Raw genomic sequence first — 17548 nt, 5'->3', positions numbered from 1 at the left:
GCGATCTTCCTACTCCATTCGTAGACTTGCTGCTGTGACAAACATGCATCACCGTACTGAACCTTCATTCGTCGATGAATTTCAATAGGTTTCACACCTTCACTACGCAAAAACCGAATAACAGAACGCTGTTCTTCCCTGGTGCAAGTCTCAAGTGGGGCGGCCATCTTTATACCTATACTGCGAAGGCATGTGTGCATCTGCACTATGCTGCCACCTACAGGTCATTCTGCACACTGTTTTTAGCACGCTTGCCAACTTACAGGATAACGGCGCGAAGTTTCGATTTGTTATTACAAATTTAAGGTTTTCATTTGACTCACCCTCGTATTTGCTTTAATCACAAAAGATTTTCTTGCTATTCCCAGTCTGCATTTTATATCATATTTACTTCCACCATCGTCAGCTATTTTGTTGGTCAAGCAGCAGATCTCTTACCTACTTTCTGTGTCTCGTTTCCTAATCTAGTTTCCTCAGCAACATTTGACATAATTCGACTACGCTAAATTAGCCTTGTTGAACTTTTATTTATGTTGCTCTTCTAATGGCTTTTCAAGACACTACTTCAACTGATCTTCCAAGAGCTGGCTTTTTCTGACAGAACTGCAGTGTCATTGGTATCCCTTAAAGTCCATATCTTTTCTCCCTGAATATCAGTTCCTTTGCCAAATTTCCCCTTAGTTTCCTCTATTCCCCGCTCAGTGTACATACTGAATAACATGGGGGACAGGTTACAAACGTATCTCACTCCGGTCTCAATTACTGCCTTCCTTCCTGGACTTTCGGCTCTTAAAGCTGCTGTCTGATTTTTATACAAGTTGCAGGTAATGTCTTCTGTCTATAGAAACTGTTAATAATGCAGTGTCCTAAGACTTGACTGAAAATCGTTGAAACAGCCAATAAATGCTCACGTGAATGCGATGAATCACAATGGCAAGAAGATAGTGCGGTTTCGTCCGCAGAACGAAGTCTCATGCGGTAGTTGGTACCTCAAGATGGCACCGGAAGTAGAGACAGTCCCTGTTCTAACAGTACCACCACTTGCAAAGTACGTTAGAAATCAGATTAATAATGTTGCTCATACAGCATATGTTCGCTTTATTGGGCAACAACGAAGTTATTGACTGTGGATGGTTGTAAGTAGGCTGTTTAGGTTTTTATGTTGGTAACGCCACGTAGCGCTCTGTATGAAAATCACTGACTGGGCTATGTGCAGTGCGTGGATATATATATATATATATATATATATATATATATATATATATATATATATATATATATATATATATACGTCATTCACTAAGCAAATGGCGTCTCCAAAGGCAGTAAAAAAATCTCTCAACTAGAAACACAATAGATGTAAAATGTTTCTCATCATTTCATTTGGAATTTTAGTAAATATCATACATTAAGAGCTTCACAGTGTAATCATATGTTTTCAAGTTTGAGTGTGTCGTATTTGCGATGCTTTCTACAAAGAAATGTCAATAGCGAGGATAATGGCCTCCTTTTTTCTCCTCCTGTGCCTCTGAATATATATATATATATATATATATATATATATATATATATATATATATATGCTCATTTCGTTTAATATCTAGTTCCTAGCTGCACTGCAGCATTGGATAAAATTTTATATATGTACTAATATAGATATTTTATGCCTGCAGAGCCAGTAAAGCCAATAAATAATAACTTTATGACCTACTTCAAAAAAAAAAAAAAAAAAAAAACGAAGAAGCAAAAAAAGACATTTCCCTTCACAGGACTGCATACATAATTTTCTTTTCAAGTACTTGGTAATTTCTTTTGTAGAATAAGTTGTGGTGCACCACATTAATTACATAGACATTAAGATGTGAATAGACATTTCCCTTATCTGTGTTGTTGTCTTTAGTGTAATATTTTTTTCTCCTTGAACTTTGCCATGTTTAGATATAAGTTACAGCATTTGCTGGTACTGTTTGCCAGGCATAGTTTTACTGAATTTGACTTTGTATTACTCTGTTAAGCCAGTTTTACTACTGATTTATTTTTGTTGTTGCTGCACATTGGCTCATATTAGTTGTAATGTTGCATTTGCTCTGCTAATTTAGGTATACTGCTGCTTGGTTTGCCAATTTGCAGTTTTTTGTCATTGCTGTTTGTGTTAAGTTCTTGTGTGTTGCTGCATTGCCTCGTTCCTTAGTTTATATATCTGAGCTCAGTAGATTTAAGTTAGCTTAAGAGGGGGTAGGCTATATAAGAGAATGAGTTGTGATGAATTGGAAGAAATGCATTGACAAGGTATAAACAAAAAGTGAAATAAGAGTAAATATCTAAGAAATGAAGTTTTGGGTTGGACTGCAGTACCAAATGTCACACTGAAAACAAACCCTGTCCTGTCCTTTTGTGTTATTCCACTATGTGTCTGTGTACCCTTGTGTATTTGTGTTCTTCCTGTGTTTAGCTGATAAGAGTTATGTTGTAGAATTTTTCTAATAATATGTTATTTACTTTGTAAAGATGTTTAGACATTATTTATTCTGTTTTGTTTTAATACTCATGTGTGAAATTAATGTTTCGAAAACTATTGTCATTATTTTATATATTTACTTATGTCATAATTCCTGTAACACTGGTGTGTATGTTTATTTCGATTCTTTTGTAAAGCCTGTATTACTACAATTGTTATCTGTATTGTTATGTTCTTTAATGATGTATTTTGTACTTTTTTTATTGTATTCTCATGTTATAAAATTGTAATGGACACCAGTTCATCAAACTAAGCAACTTGTAAGCATACATTTCAGTGTACACATTTCTGTTGGTCATAGTATATGCACAATATATGAGGAGTTGGGACTGTTAGTGTTTGCAAGTGTGTTAATAATTCAGCAAGGGACTGGTTAATAGCATTGCTGGTTCTAAGGACAATTCCAAAAACTTTGTGAGTGCACAAGTGGTGGTTTATGGACTTGCGATATTGTCTGGAAGATTCTTCGATGGTGATTGTGCACCTGCGCAGTCACAACAGATGGCTGCTGGCTGTCTCTACAAGGACTACAGTGGGTCTACACCTTTGATGACTCACCAATACCATTATTTCTACAAGGACTGCAGGGGGTGGATGTGGGGAGAGAGATGGCGGAGTTTTGAGAGCAGATGATCTGGACGTGTGTCCATCAGAGACAGTAAATTTGTAAGACTGGATGTCATGACCTGATATATATATAATGACTTTTGAACACTATTAAGGTAAATACATTGTTTTTTCTTTATCAAAATCCTTCATTTGCTAACTGTGCCTATCAGTAGTTAGTGCCTTCAGTAGTTTGAATCTTTTATTTAGCTGGCAGTAGTGGCGCTCGCTGTGTTGCAGTAGTTCGAGTAACGAAGATTTTTGTGAGGTAAGTGATTTGTGAAAGGTACAGGTTAATGTTAGTCAGGGCCATTCTTTTGTAGGGATTATTGAAAGTTAGATTGCGTTGCGCTAAAAATATTGTGTGTCAGCTTAGTGTTGATCAGAATAGGTAAAGAGCGAAATGTCTGAGTACGTTCAGTTCTGCTCAGCTGTTTGAAAATCAAATAATGTAAGACGTTTATCAGAACAGTAATTCATTAATTTTTCTAAGGGGACGTTACATGGTATCGTCAGAATGGAAATAATAAAGTCACTGTAAAAAGTAATTAATTTTGGCACTTATCTTGAACGGATTCCCACATAGATTTCATCGAAGTTGTTATGGCTCATCATGTTCGTTGTAGGGTGATTCCACTTTTAGTGCTAGAAGGTCCAGATCTGTATTTTAGCAATGTTTGAAGACCTAACAAATGCGTCTTTCAGGAAATTCTTAATGATCAAACAATCCCAGATCAGAACAATGGTATAGTAGAAATAATTTTTGACTTGGTGTTCACGATCCCCATTTTTATTAAATTTCTTGTAAATTGACATATACTTCTTCTTAATTGTCACATCATCAAGAAAACAGTTTTGTATCAATCTTCATATATTTAATTTCCACTTTAACCAAACACAATACTTGACTGTTATTTTACAAAACGAAATAACGACTTAACTTCTGCAAAGTGAAACAAAGACTGCTCTGTGCGCATTCACGCCAAAACGGTTACAAGTCAAAGATTATGACAGTCTCACAGGAATGAATACACACAAGAACCATATCATTGTAATATAACGGTACATCGGAGTAGCTATACATTAATAAAACCAAATTTGAATATTGTCAAAAAATATGTCTGTTACTTCGCAGAAAAGTAGTACGATATTACTGGTATCGAGAACTGGGGTTGGAGTGCCGTAATGGTCACGTAAATAAAGAACCATTACACTGTGAAACGCAACAACAAATCGGAGGCGTCGGCACGGGCACGCCCCCAAGTATTTTCTTACGCTGCCACAGCCGGAAAGTTGTTTATGTCCGATTGCAGTGCCGCTCAGCTCACTCTCTGTGTAAACAGCGATCAATTTTAATCATCACTTACGACGACAGTATTGTCACAGTACAGACCAGGCTGCGTGCAACTGGAACAGTTATACTGAACATTACACTGAGGTAACAAAAGTAATGGGGTAGCGATATACACATAGACATATGGCGGTAGTATCGCGTACAGAAGGCATAAAAGGATAGTACGTCGGCGAAGCTATCATTTGAAGTCAGATGCTTTATGTGAAGAGATTCCGGCGTGATTATGACCGCACGACGGAAATTAACAGACTTTGAACGCAGAATGGTAGTTCGACCTAGGTGCGTGGGACATTCCATTTCGGAAATCGTCAGGGAATACAATATTCCGCGATCCACAGTGTCAAGAGTGCTCCGGGAATACCAGATTAAAGACATTATGTTTCACCACAGATGTCTTCACTTAACGACCGCGAGCAGCGGTCTTTGCATAGAATTGTTAGTGCTTACAGACAAGCAATACAGCAGAAATCAACGCGGTACGTACGACGGGGCCGGCCGGAGTGGTCGAGCGGTTCTAGGCGCTACAGTCTGGAACCGGGCGACCGCTACGGTCGCAGGTTCGAATCCTGCCTCAGGCATGGTGTGTGTGATGTCCTTAGGTTAGTTAGGTTTAATTAGTTCTAAGTTCTAGGCGACTGATGACCTCAGAAGTTAAGTCGCATAGTGCTCAGAGCCATTTGAACCATTTTTGAACGTACGACGAACTTATCCGTTAGAATGGTGCTGTGAAATTTGGGGTTGATGGGCAATGGCAGCAGCCGACCGACGCGAGTGCCTTTGCTAACAGCACTACATCGCCTGCAGCGCCTCTCCTGGAAGCGTGAGCGTATCGGTTGGGTCCTAGACGACTGGAGAACCGTTGGCGCGTCGGGATACTAACAACTGCTTCCCAATATATTTATTCCTTAATGAAATTTGTCATTAAAAATATATCACTTTTTCAAACCAACAGCTCAATTCATGGAATCAATACTAGAAATAAGAATAATCTTCACAAGGACTTAAAGTCACTTCCTCTTGTACAAAAAGCTGTGCATTATTCAGGAACACAGTTTTCATTATCTTGCCAGCAGCCATAAAAAGCTTAACAACCAATGAAATTCAGTTTAAGAGAAGCCTAAAGGATTCATCGGTGGCCAACTCCTTCTACTCCACTCTTGAATTTATCAGTAAAAATAACTTCTGCACAATTTAAATGCAGTAATGATGTGTTCATTGTAAATGTGTGTGTGTGTGTGTAAGTACAATCTAACTTCTGCACCATTTCAGTGCAGCAATGTGTTCATTGTAAATAAGTATTATAGTAGTTGTATTACATGTTTATTACCTTATAAATAAATAAAAAAGTTTTTTATTTTAAATTCAGTGAATTAGTATTTTTAGAATGACTCTTTCATATAGAGTTCATTAAAAAATGAGGATCATTCCACTTGGGACCCGTGGAATGGTACATTAGCTTATTTGTTTTAGTTGTAAATATTTGTCATGTATTGTTGTATTTCTGACATGTTCTACATCCTGGAGGACCTCCTCACTACGGATCAATTGGAATGAATGTAAATCTAATCTAATTTAATCTAGATGACAATGTACCATGTCACCAGGCGACAATTGTTCACTATTTGTTTGAAGAACATCTGGACAATTCAAGCGAATTATTTGGCCATCGAACAATTATGAGACGTAATTGAGCGGTCAGTTCACCCACAAAATCCTGCACCGACAACACTTTCGGAATCATGGACGGCTATAGAGGCAGTATGGCTCAATATTTCTGCAGGCAAGTTGTTGAGTCCGTGCCACGTCGAGTTGCTGCGTTACTCCGGACAAAAGGAGGTCGGACACGATATTAGGATATATCCCATGACCTATGTTACCTTAAAGAAAATTAAACTCTGTTGTGAATCATCCATTCTGTAATGAAGTGCTAAATGTTATGAGTGTCAATGACAGCATCAATTTCACATCATCTATGTTAACGCTACTTGTTTCCAAGGTTAAGTATTTACCACGTACTAGTTTTAATAAAGTCCTAATAATCTGTGTGCGTATTGTACTATCTACTCGACCTCCCCCTGAACTAGACTTGTTACCATATGTCACAGTTAGGATGGACCCAATTTCGACAAATAATAAGTGAAAACTTAGTTTAAATCTCATCACAGGTTTACGAATTTCCTTTGCGGTTGTATACATTTACTCTGCCCCGCAATGCAGATGTTTGGTGAAATCAGGTAAAGAAATGTGTCTTCTTGGAAATGTGGTTCGTCTATGCAACTAAATGAAAGACTGTTCGTTTTGTGCCTTGCACGCCTCGCTTCTTTTATTTATGAAGCATATTCAGTGGCCAGTAATAAATGTTTGTTTTATTATATAATAATGCGTTACGGATGATACCACGTATGTTACTATATTACAGTTTTTTGTTATTCTCTTATTGTTCGGTAAGAAACACTTTTGGCGCGCAAGTTTCGGAAGGTTAATTTACTGTTTGGTCCTATTTACCATTTTAATATGTTATTATTGAATATGGGGTGCACTCAGCCCTTGTGAGGCAAACTGAGGAGCTACTTGATTGAAAAGTAGTGGCTCCGGTCTCGGAAACTGACATACGGCCGGGAGAGCGGTGTGCTGACCACATGCCCCTCCGTATCCGCTTCCAATGACGCCTATGAGCTGAGGATGACACGGCGGCCGATCAGTACCGTTGGGCCTTCCAGGCCTGTACGGGAGGAGTTTAGTTTCAGTTTTATTATTGCATATGAGCCATTCTAGAGTTGAACTTGGTTGGCCTGTGCACACCAGGATATCAGATTTTCGGCGTCTTCTAAAACATTTCAATTGAGCACTTCATTTTCACTGTGTGTTGCTTGTGTGTGTTTACCGTATATAGTACTGTTACTTTATGATTTTCGTTCGTCTTTTGTTGGGATCGTCATTTATTTTATAATGTGTGTGCCCATGTTATTGTGTGTGTTGGGACCTGTTCTGGTAAAAAGCGTTAAGTCTGACTGTAGAGGATCGAAAATGGAAGTTTTAGAAAAGTGTCTGTGGTGGGGAGGTTAAGTGATTATTTAGTCTGATTATATTGCGCATCTCTATGTAGTATTGTTTTAGTTGCTAAAATGATCAGCGAGTTGTTACTTGTATTGATTTGGTCATGTATTCCATTCTCGTTCACTGTAAGGGATCTGTACGTGACAGTTTTCCTGTAATGTTAGGAGTTTGCCGGTCGGTGTGGCCGAGCGGTTCTAGGTGCTTCAGTCTGGACCCGCGCGACCACTAAGGTCGCAGGTTCGAATCCTGCCTCGGATGTCGATGTATGTGGTGTCCTTAGGTTAATTAGGTTTAACTAGTTCTAACTTCTAGAGGACTGATGACCTCAGATGTTAAGTCCCATAGTGCTCAGAGTCATTTGAACCATTTGTTAGGAGTTTTCTATTGTAACTGATTTTTTGTAGTAATTTTCATATCCTGTTTCATGTTAAATGGTTCATGCCCATGCTTTTAGGTATTCAACAAAGGTAGAACGACAATTTTTGTGCATCCATGTTTTGAACTGAAGATAATATGGGTAGATCACATAACTAATGAGGAGGTACTGAATAGGATTGGGGAGAAGAGAAGCTTGTGGCACAACTTGACTAGAAGAAGGGATCGGTTGGTAGGACATGTTCTGAGGCATCAAGGGATCACCAATTTAGTACTGGAGGGCAGCGTGGAGGGTAAAAGTCGTAGAGGGAGACCAAGAGATGAATAAATTAAGCAGATTCAGAAGGATATAGGTTGCAGTAGTTACAGGGAGATTAAGAAGCTTGCACAGGATAGAGTAGCATGGAGAGCTGCATCAAAACAGTCTCAGGACTGAAGACCACAACAACAACAACAACGGTCTCCAGATACATTGATTTACAATCCTTACATTCTAACTGGTGTTACGCCAGCTCCTTGATATTTGTCTGGTTTTTCTATTGTTGGTTATTAGTGTGACAGGAGTGTGCTCTCTGTTGTGTATGCCATGTGCAATCCTTGTTTCTGTTCTGTGTATTGATTTGTGGCCATTTTACTAGGCAGCCCCGGATGCATTCATATAGGTATTTTACAGTTGTAATTATTTAGAGAGCTTTGAGACGTGCTGGAGAAAGATAGAAGATTTTTAAGAAAATTGGCCTAAAAATAACAATGGAAAAGACGCAGGAGCGAATTTGTGAGAGGCAATTTATAGTTAAAGTACCGGGAATTGAAGCCGAGTCCTCCTCAGTGTTAGCTAGCCATTCAGCTGCCGAGACGGACTAGTCGGACGATATTAGGGTCTTGTGTCCTCACCAATGGACGCAACCGGCGCTGGTCTGCTCAGACAGTTTCAGACTGGCGCCCTGGGCGGCGCTTTGAGTTCGCCGCCAACCACAACAGTCTGCGGCAATCAGCAACTTCCGCGCCGCCTCCATTGAGATGGACTTCCGCGGTGTGATAAGCGGCGGCCACACGCACCATGTTTCGCGTTGCCATACGACAGTTCTAGTGCGGAGTTGCAGGGCTGCAGTTCATAGCTACAGTTCGTAATGGTAATCAGCCTGCGAGACTTTTCAAGTGGAGTCGCCTATAGCTAGAGGTCTGCGCGGATAAGAAAAATGCAATCCGCATCCGCAAGGTCCTAATCCGCAACCACATCCGCAGCAATTAATCCGCATCCGCAAGTTCCTTATCCGCATCCGCATATATTTAAGTTTTGAATGAGTAATTAATAGTAATAGACAGCAGTACTTAGAATTATGGTATGTAATGACATAGTTATTGTTAGGGTGCCATTTCTGCGACAACTTAACTACTTTTGACTTCTTAAATCACAGGAAATGCTCTATACCTACTCTAAAGCAGACCGTTCCAAACAGGAAAGCATTGGCGCTCCGGAGCACACATAGTAGCGGCTCGGATATCGTGAGATTGGAAACGCTATTTAAAAAAATAAAATTCAATGTAATAGTATTAAATGATGAAAATACGTGTATAGAAACAATTATATTTCGCTGCTCTTGTGCAAGGCAGCTGAAAATGACTATGGTTTTAAACTGTTACTAGCACATTGCATCATTTACCGACACTTTTTTTGTACTCACTGCTTGGATGTGTCAAATTTTGAAGCCATTCATGTCAGCTGATGATTATATTATAGCTTACGCGTTCAGTCCTCGTCATTTCCAGGTGAAAATATTTACAGTATTAGGTCTACACTGCAAAACGCTGGCGCACCTGTGAAAAAGTTAAACTGCCAGCAATAATTGACTTTGTCTGGAAAAAAATAACTCGTCTTCCGAAGAGCTTTAGCTAAAAATACGATTGAAATCTCGAACCTCACCTTTTGGCTGATTTATCGAATTAAGACCTAGCGATAAACGAAATGTTTTCACACTTTAAAACATCCTCAACATTTGTCTAAATTACTAAGACAAAATTTGCAGTAGATTTCGCAGTTAATACTTTCAATGTTAAAAAATAATTTTTTTTCAGAGTTTAATGGAACTGCAAACGATTTCAAGACGTCTATATAAAAACCACTGTCCTGTAACTTCAAATGTTAGGCACTGTTCCCTGTTAAGCAATACCGAGCTACAGTTAAAACGTCCAGTTTTGTTACGAATTTCAGCCCTTATCTTTACTAATTGGTTGGTAAATTTTTTTGGAAGATTTGAATATTTTGTAAGTTTTCAATGTGATCAGAATAATCTTTCACGGGCTATCGCAGTCACAGCTTGTTGGTGGTCGTGAGCCGTAGTTTGAAGTCCCAGTTGTAATTAATTACAAGGGTCGCCGTGCCACCGCTCCGGCCGGGCTGTTTCACTGTTCACAAAGAGCGACAATGCTCGGCGGCTGCAAATGTTACTGTAGTGCTCGTTAAAATTTAGGTAGGCACTTATGAGATCATCATTACCTAGTTTTATAATATTGATGTGTTAGTTGTTGAATGTTCTTGTTGCGAAGAGTAAAAACTCAAAACTGAGCTCTTTAATATGAAAATTACAACAAAACAAATTGCTTTTTAAATATTTCCTTCTTTTACCTAACGCTACTTAAATGTTCTTGTTGGGAATAGTAAAAGTACTCACAATATGTCGAGGAAATTCTTTACTATAAATATTACATTAAAAACTCACAGGCTTCAGATTAAATATTTTCATCTTCTGCACGCTTCTGATTCAAATTCTGTAAAAGAAAGAATCAGACGAAAAAAAATTGTAACTAATTCAGATAAGCCCAAAAAATACAGTGATGTAAGAGAAGCTGTACAAGTACCTTTTTACTTTGGAAGATTACTATGCAGAAACATGATGTCATCAATCGTCTGTGGCTTCAAAGACCTGCGTCGGTCCTGCATTACTTGTCCCGCAGTAGAGAAGCTTCTCTCAGATGGCGCGCTGGAATTCAGTGCACGAAGTATGCGAGTGTGGAAAGACGCGGGTAGACGTTTTCACGTCCATGCCACCAAGCTATCAGGTTGATGCCTTCCGAAAATTGGATTGTATCATTCGTATATCTGAGAATTTCATCCGACGCAAAGTAAAGGTCTCTCGTCGATTCACCTTCCTTTTTTCTTTTTTTTTTTTTTTTTTTTTTTTGCTGGGATTCCAGATGCTGTTTTCTCCTTATCTTTTAACTGTGGACAATTCCTCGCAACATAATTTTTCGCTTCTTTTACAACTTCATGTTTTTCGGCACTGCTAACAAAGTTTAGGTTTTCATATTTTGGATTCAAAAACGTTGCAAGTTTATGGGTTACTGTTATGTCCTATTTGCTGATTAAAATAGATTTGGCTGTACTCTTTAAATCTATCAGAAATGAGCTGTCGCCATCATTTTTTTCAAGGAAGGAGAGAAGTTTTAACTTCCACAACACACACAAATAAAGCGTAGGGGTTTTGGAGGCTTCGAGATCACAAGAAGCTATTTTAAATGGTGTTAGAAAGGTTATTATATCTTCTAACATCCTCTTGTCTATAGAATCAATCAAATTATCTTGCTTTTTCTCTGACAAAATTGACAGAACTTCAAAGCATTGTGAATTAATAGACTCAAACATATCCAATTTACTGTTCCATCGTGTGTCTATATCTCCTTTCAATGACTTCTGAAGGAGATTCTGAAGACCAGATCTTTTAAAGAAAGTTGTGATAGCTCGACAGGAATTTATTAGTCGCTGCACGTCACTCTTCTCATCATACGCGTCTCCTCGAGTCTTGTGCTCCGGCACAGTATTAAGAATGTGTGCTGAGCACGAGAGCCTCTTGTATTGGCGAAGTGCTGCCACAATATTTGGACCTCTATCCGTAACGAACACGATGTTATTCACAGCACTGAGTAAATCGGACGACCGTAGTATCTTAATTAATTCAAGTTTAATGTTTTTTCCTGTTTTTTTTTTTTTTTTTTTTTTTTAATCTCACTCTCAAAATTTCTGGTGCACAACACTCGATCCTCAGGTTTCACTTCTTCATAATTAACACAATGTGCTGTCACTCCCATATAGTTTATTTTACGGTACGAATCAATCCATAAATCGGCAGTTAGTGCTCCACCTACATCTCTGAATATATTCTTCACTTCTGCGGAGACAGTTTCACGCAGACAATCGGCCGTTTCCTTCAAATTTCTGGATATGGTGGTTGGATGAGGTAGCAGTTCCTTAGCACTCATTGCACCGTACTTGGCCCCCACATCAATAAGAAATTGTGCCGTCTCGAGAAACCCAGATCCACATGCAACTTAGAATGGTAAAATGTCTTTGCTGACAAGATTGATAAGTTTTCCTGTCTCGGCTGTCTTCAAATTTGGCGGAACTTCAGGAACTTTCACGACTCTCTTGGTATTTAAATAAGTAATTATGCTACTTTGTCCAGCCTCACACGAATGTTTTAGCAAATTTGAAGTTCCACTTTTGTGTCCAGTGTAGGAATACACTTTTTTACATGCAAAACAAGCCACTATATCTTTTATCTTTTCGTTGCCATCAAATACGTATACGAATTTTTTTCCAAATTGGCGATTTCAATTTATTTTCTTCACTAATGTAAAATCACCTTTTTTCACCTTACATGAAATAGTATCCATCGATATGGTGTTCATTTGAAGAAAGAACTCTCACTGATATTTGCTACTATGCACGTTGTCACTCGGTCGCTACAAAGCGCTAACTGAAGGCAGCGGAAAATTGCAACGGGCACCTGTCTGGTAGACAGTGGGCAGGTTTGCTACCCAGAGAGCACTTCACAGGCCACACAAAAGATACGGTCGCGGAAACGGATTAGGCGCAGGTCTCTTGGGTACAGCTACGTCGGTCGTAGCCAGGGGCTGAGGACAACAGACATCCGCTCTACCCGGGCCCTGCAAGAGTCCAAGAATGTGAACAGACTTGAAGTTTTCAACTAACATTGTAAAATACATACTGGGCAGATGCCTTGCTCGTTATCCGCAGATGACCCGCGGATATCCGCGCTGGTCACGATTTTATCCGCCAAGTAACAAATACCGCGGATATCTGCGGATATATCCGCGGATATCCGCATCCGCGCAGACCTCTACCTATAGCCTTCGCATAGGGACAAGTATTTACTGCAGTGATGGACATTGTGGCGCCGGCCGCTGTGGCCGAGCGGTTCTAGGCGCTTCAGTCTGGAACCGCGCTGCTGCTACGGTCGCAGGTTCTAATCCTGGATGTGTGTGCTGTCCTTAGGTTAGTTAGGTTTAAGTAGTTCTAAGTCTAGGGGACTGATGGATGTTAAGTCCCATAGTGCTCAGAGCCATTTGGACCATTTTAACAGTGTGGCGCCCAGGACGGACTTTGTCTAGTTGTTTTTGTATTCTGTAAAGCATGCCTTGACAGGTCACTGCTTAATTGTATCTCCCAATATGTTCTGCAGAGTGTCCACATGTCGCATTGGCCTACTCTATCATCAGCTCTGCCTCCAGTCGATGACGTATGGGACATCATCGGACATCGACTCCAGCGTCATCCACAAACAGCATTAACCGTCCCTATATTGACCGCCCAAATGCAACAGCCATGGAAGTCCATCCCACAATTGACATACAGCTCCTGTACAACACAATGCTTGCACATTTGCGTGCTTGCTTTCACCATTCTGGCGTTTACTCCGATTATTAGTGTACCACATTTGCAATCACATTAACTTGTGATCTTGCAATGTTAATCACTCACAAATGTATTCCCAAAATTTCATTGCTCTACATTAATAATTTTTTGGTGTTGAGATTGTTTTTCCGTCAGTATATGAGAAATGCCCCTATGTTGTTGTTGTTGTGGTCTTCAGTCCTGAGACTGGTTTGATGCAGCTCTCCATGCTACTCTATCCTGTGCAAGCTTCTTCAACTCCCAGTACCTACTGCAGCCTACATCCTTCTGAATCTGATTAGTGTATTCATCTCTTGGTCTCCCTCTACGATTTTTACCCTCCACGCTGCCTCCAGTACTAAATTCGAGATCCCTTGATGCCTCAGAACATGTCCTACCAACCGATCCCTTCTTCTGGTCAAGTTGTGCCACAAACTCCTCTTCTCCCCAATTCTATTCAATACCTCCTCATTAGTTATGTGATCTACCCATCTAATCTTCAGCATTCTTCTGTAGCACCACATTTCAAAAGCTTGTATTCTCTTTTTGTCTAAACTATTTATCGTCCATGTTTCTCTTCCATACATGGCTACACTCCATACAAATACTTTCAGAAACGACTTCCTAACACTTAAATCTATACTCGATGTTAACAAATTTCTCTTCTTCAGAAACGCTTTCCTTGCCATTGCATTTTATATCCTCTCTACTTCGACCATCATCAGTTATTTTGCTCCCCAAATAGCAAAACTCCTTTACTGCTTTAACTGTCTCATTTCCTAATCTAATTCCGTCAGCAACACCCGACTTAATTCGACTACATTCCATTATCCTCGTTTTGCTTTTGTTGATGTTCATCTTATATCCTCCTTTCCAGACACTGTCCATTCCGTTCAACTGCTCTTCCAAGTTATTTGCTGTCTCTGACAGAATTACAATGTCATCGGCGAACCTCAAAGCTTTTATTTCTTCTCCATGGATTTTAATTCCTACTCCGAATTTTTCTTTCGTTTTCTTTACTGCTTGATCAATTTACAGATTGAATAGCATCGGGAAGAGGCTACATCCCTGTCTCACTCCCTTCCCAACCACTGCTTCCCTTTCATGTCCCTCGACTCTTATAACTGCCATCTGCTTTCTGTACAAATTGTAAATAGCCTTTCGCTCCCTGTATTTTACCCCTGCCACCTTCAGAATTTGAAAGGGAGTATTCCAGTCAACATTGTCAATAGCTTTCTCCAAGTCTACAAATGCTAGAAACGTAGGTTTGCCTTTCCTTTTTTTTTTTTAAGATAAGTCGTAGGGTCAGTACTGCCTCACGTGTTACAACATTTCTACGGAATCCAAACTGATCTTCCCTAAGGTCGGCTTCTACCAGTTTTTCCATTCGTCTGTAAAGAATTCGCGTTAGTATTTTGTCAGCTGTGACTTATTAAACTGATAGTTCGGTAATTTTCACATCTGTCAACACCTGCTTTCTTTGGGATCGGAATTATTATATTCCTCTTGAAGTCTGAAGGAATTTCGCCTGTCTCATACATCTTGCTCACCAGATGGTAGAGTTTTGTCAGGACTGGCTCTCCCAAGGCTGTCAGTAGCTCTAATGGAATGTTGTCTACTCCGGGGGCCTTGTTTGACCTAGATCTTTCAGTGATCTGTCAGACTCTTCACGCAGTATCATAGATCCCATTTCATCTTCATCTACATCCTCATCCATTTGCATAATATTGTCCTCAAGTACATCGCCCTTGTACAGACCCTCTATATACTCCTCCCACTTTCTGCTTTCCCTTCTTTGCTTAGATCTGGGTTTCCATCTGAGCTCTTGATATTCATGCAAGTTGTTCTCTTTTCTCCAAAGGTCTCTTTAATTTTCCTGTAGGCAGTATCTATCTTACCCCTCGTGAGATAAGCCTCTACATCTTTACATTTGTCCTCTAGCCATCCCTGCTTAGCCATTTTGCACTTCCTGTCGATCTCATTTTTGAGACGTTTGTATTCCTTTCTGCCTGCTTCATTTACGGCATTTTTATATTTTCTCCTTTCATCAATTAAATTCAATATTTTTTCTGTTACCCAAGGATTTCTACTAGCCCTCGTCTTTTTACCTACTTGATCCTCTGCTGCCTTCAGTATTTCATTCCTCAAAGCTACCCATTCTTCTTCTACTGTATTTCTTTCCCCCATTCCTGTCGATTGTTCCCTTATGCTCTGCCTGAAACTCTGTACAACCTCTAGTTCTTTCAGTTTATCCAGGTCCCATCTCCTTAAATTCCCACCTTTTTGCAGTTTCTTCAGTTTTAATCTACAGCTCATAACCAATAGATTGTGGTCAGAGTCCACATCTGCCTCTGGAAATGTCTTACTATTTAAAATCTGGTTCCTAAATCTCTGTCTTACCATTATATAATCGATCTGAAACCTTCTAGTATCTCCAGGGTTCTTCCATGTATACAGGCTTCTTTCATGATTCTTGAACCAAGTGTTAGTTATGATTAAGTTATGCTCTGTGCAAAATTCTACCAGGTGGCTTCCTCTTTCATTTCTTAGCCCCAATCCATATTCACCTACTATGTTTCCTTCTCTTCCTTTTCCTACTCTCGAATTCCAGTCACCCATGGCTATTCAATTTTCATCTCCCTTCACTACCTGTCTAATTTATTTTATCTCATCATACGTCATCATCATCATCAGTTATCTGCTATATTAGCAGGTCCTTTGCCTCTCCATTTTCTGCGATCCATTGCTTCCTTCTTAAGGCTGCTGTATGTTGTACCGTCCATCATGTCATCCAGTATCTGGAATCTCTTCCTTCCTCGCTTCCTTTTCCCTTCTACATAACCTTCTAAAACTGTTTTTATCAGTCCGTCATTCTTTCTTAATATATGCCCAATCCAATTTCTTTTTCTTCTCTTTATTACATCTAGTAACTGCCTTTTCTCTCCCACTCTTCTCAGTACCTCTTCATTTTTTACTCTGTCCATCCAACTTATTCCTTCCATCTTCCGCCATGTCCAGATCTCAAAAGCCTCCAGCCTTTCTCTGTCTTTTTTCCTCATAGTCCATGTTTCAGCGCCATATAGAAGAACACTCCATACAAGACATTTTATGAGTCTCTTTCTGAGTTCCCTGTCCATACCGCTGCAGAAGATTCTCCTTTTCTTATAAAAAGCCTCTTTTGCCATTGCTATCCTTGTTTTAATTTCTGTGGTGCACTTCCAGTCGGTGTCTATCCTGCTTCCAAGATACTTAAAATTTTGCACCTGTTCTAGTGTTTCTCCATTCAGCACAATTTTTATTTCCTTATTTCCTCCTATTGCCAATACTTTTGTTTTATTTGTGTTAATTTTGTGTTAATTGTGTGTGTTAATTTTGTTTTATTTGTGTTAATTTTCATTCATCATACGTCATACATGCCCCTAATGCACTATTAAACATTTCTTTATTTGGCGGTATGATAACTTTATTGCCAAAAGAACTAAAATTCTAATATAATTTATTGTCTCTTTTTTGCTAATGAAACACAGCTCAATCTTCTAATATAATTTTCACTATCACAGAGCAAAAGAATCTTAATGTATAAGGTCAGACGGACTCAAATCTCTTTCCTACCACTATCTTGTATTTAAATTTACGACCGGTCTTAAACCAAGCCAGAATTCCTTCAGCACATCAAAGCATCCCACGTTCCTCAACTGAATCTCAAATTTTATTAAAGTGTCCTTGACTTCATTAAAATTCTTCAGTTTCATTAAGTGATCAACAAATTTTTTTAAAAAGTATTTTCTCAACAGTCAGCGTGAAACTGTAGCAACCAAAAAATAAAACGGAGTACACACATACTATCAGCTACTGTTTTGGAATCTTAACATTGATTCACACATTGACTTCAACTAGACTTCTAATGTATGTGGCCTCAAAAATCCATGTTAATGTGTTTATACAG

Source organism: Schistocerca serialis, chromosome 1, assembly GCF_023864345.2.
Source record: "Schistocerca serialis cubense isolate TAMUIC-IGC-003099 chromosome 1, iqSchSeri2.2, whole genome shotgun sequence".
Classification (NCBI taxonomy): Eukaryota; Metazoa; Arthropoda; class Insecta; order Orthoptera; family Acrididae; genus Schistocerca; species Schistocerca serialis.
This window is presented reverse-complemented; position numbering follows the sequence as displayed.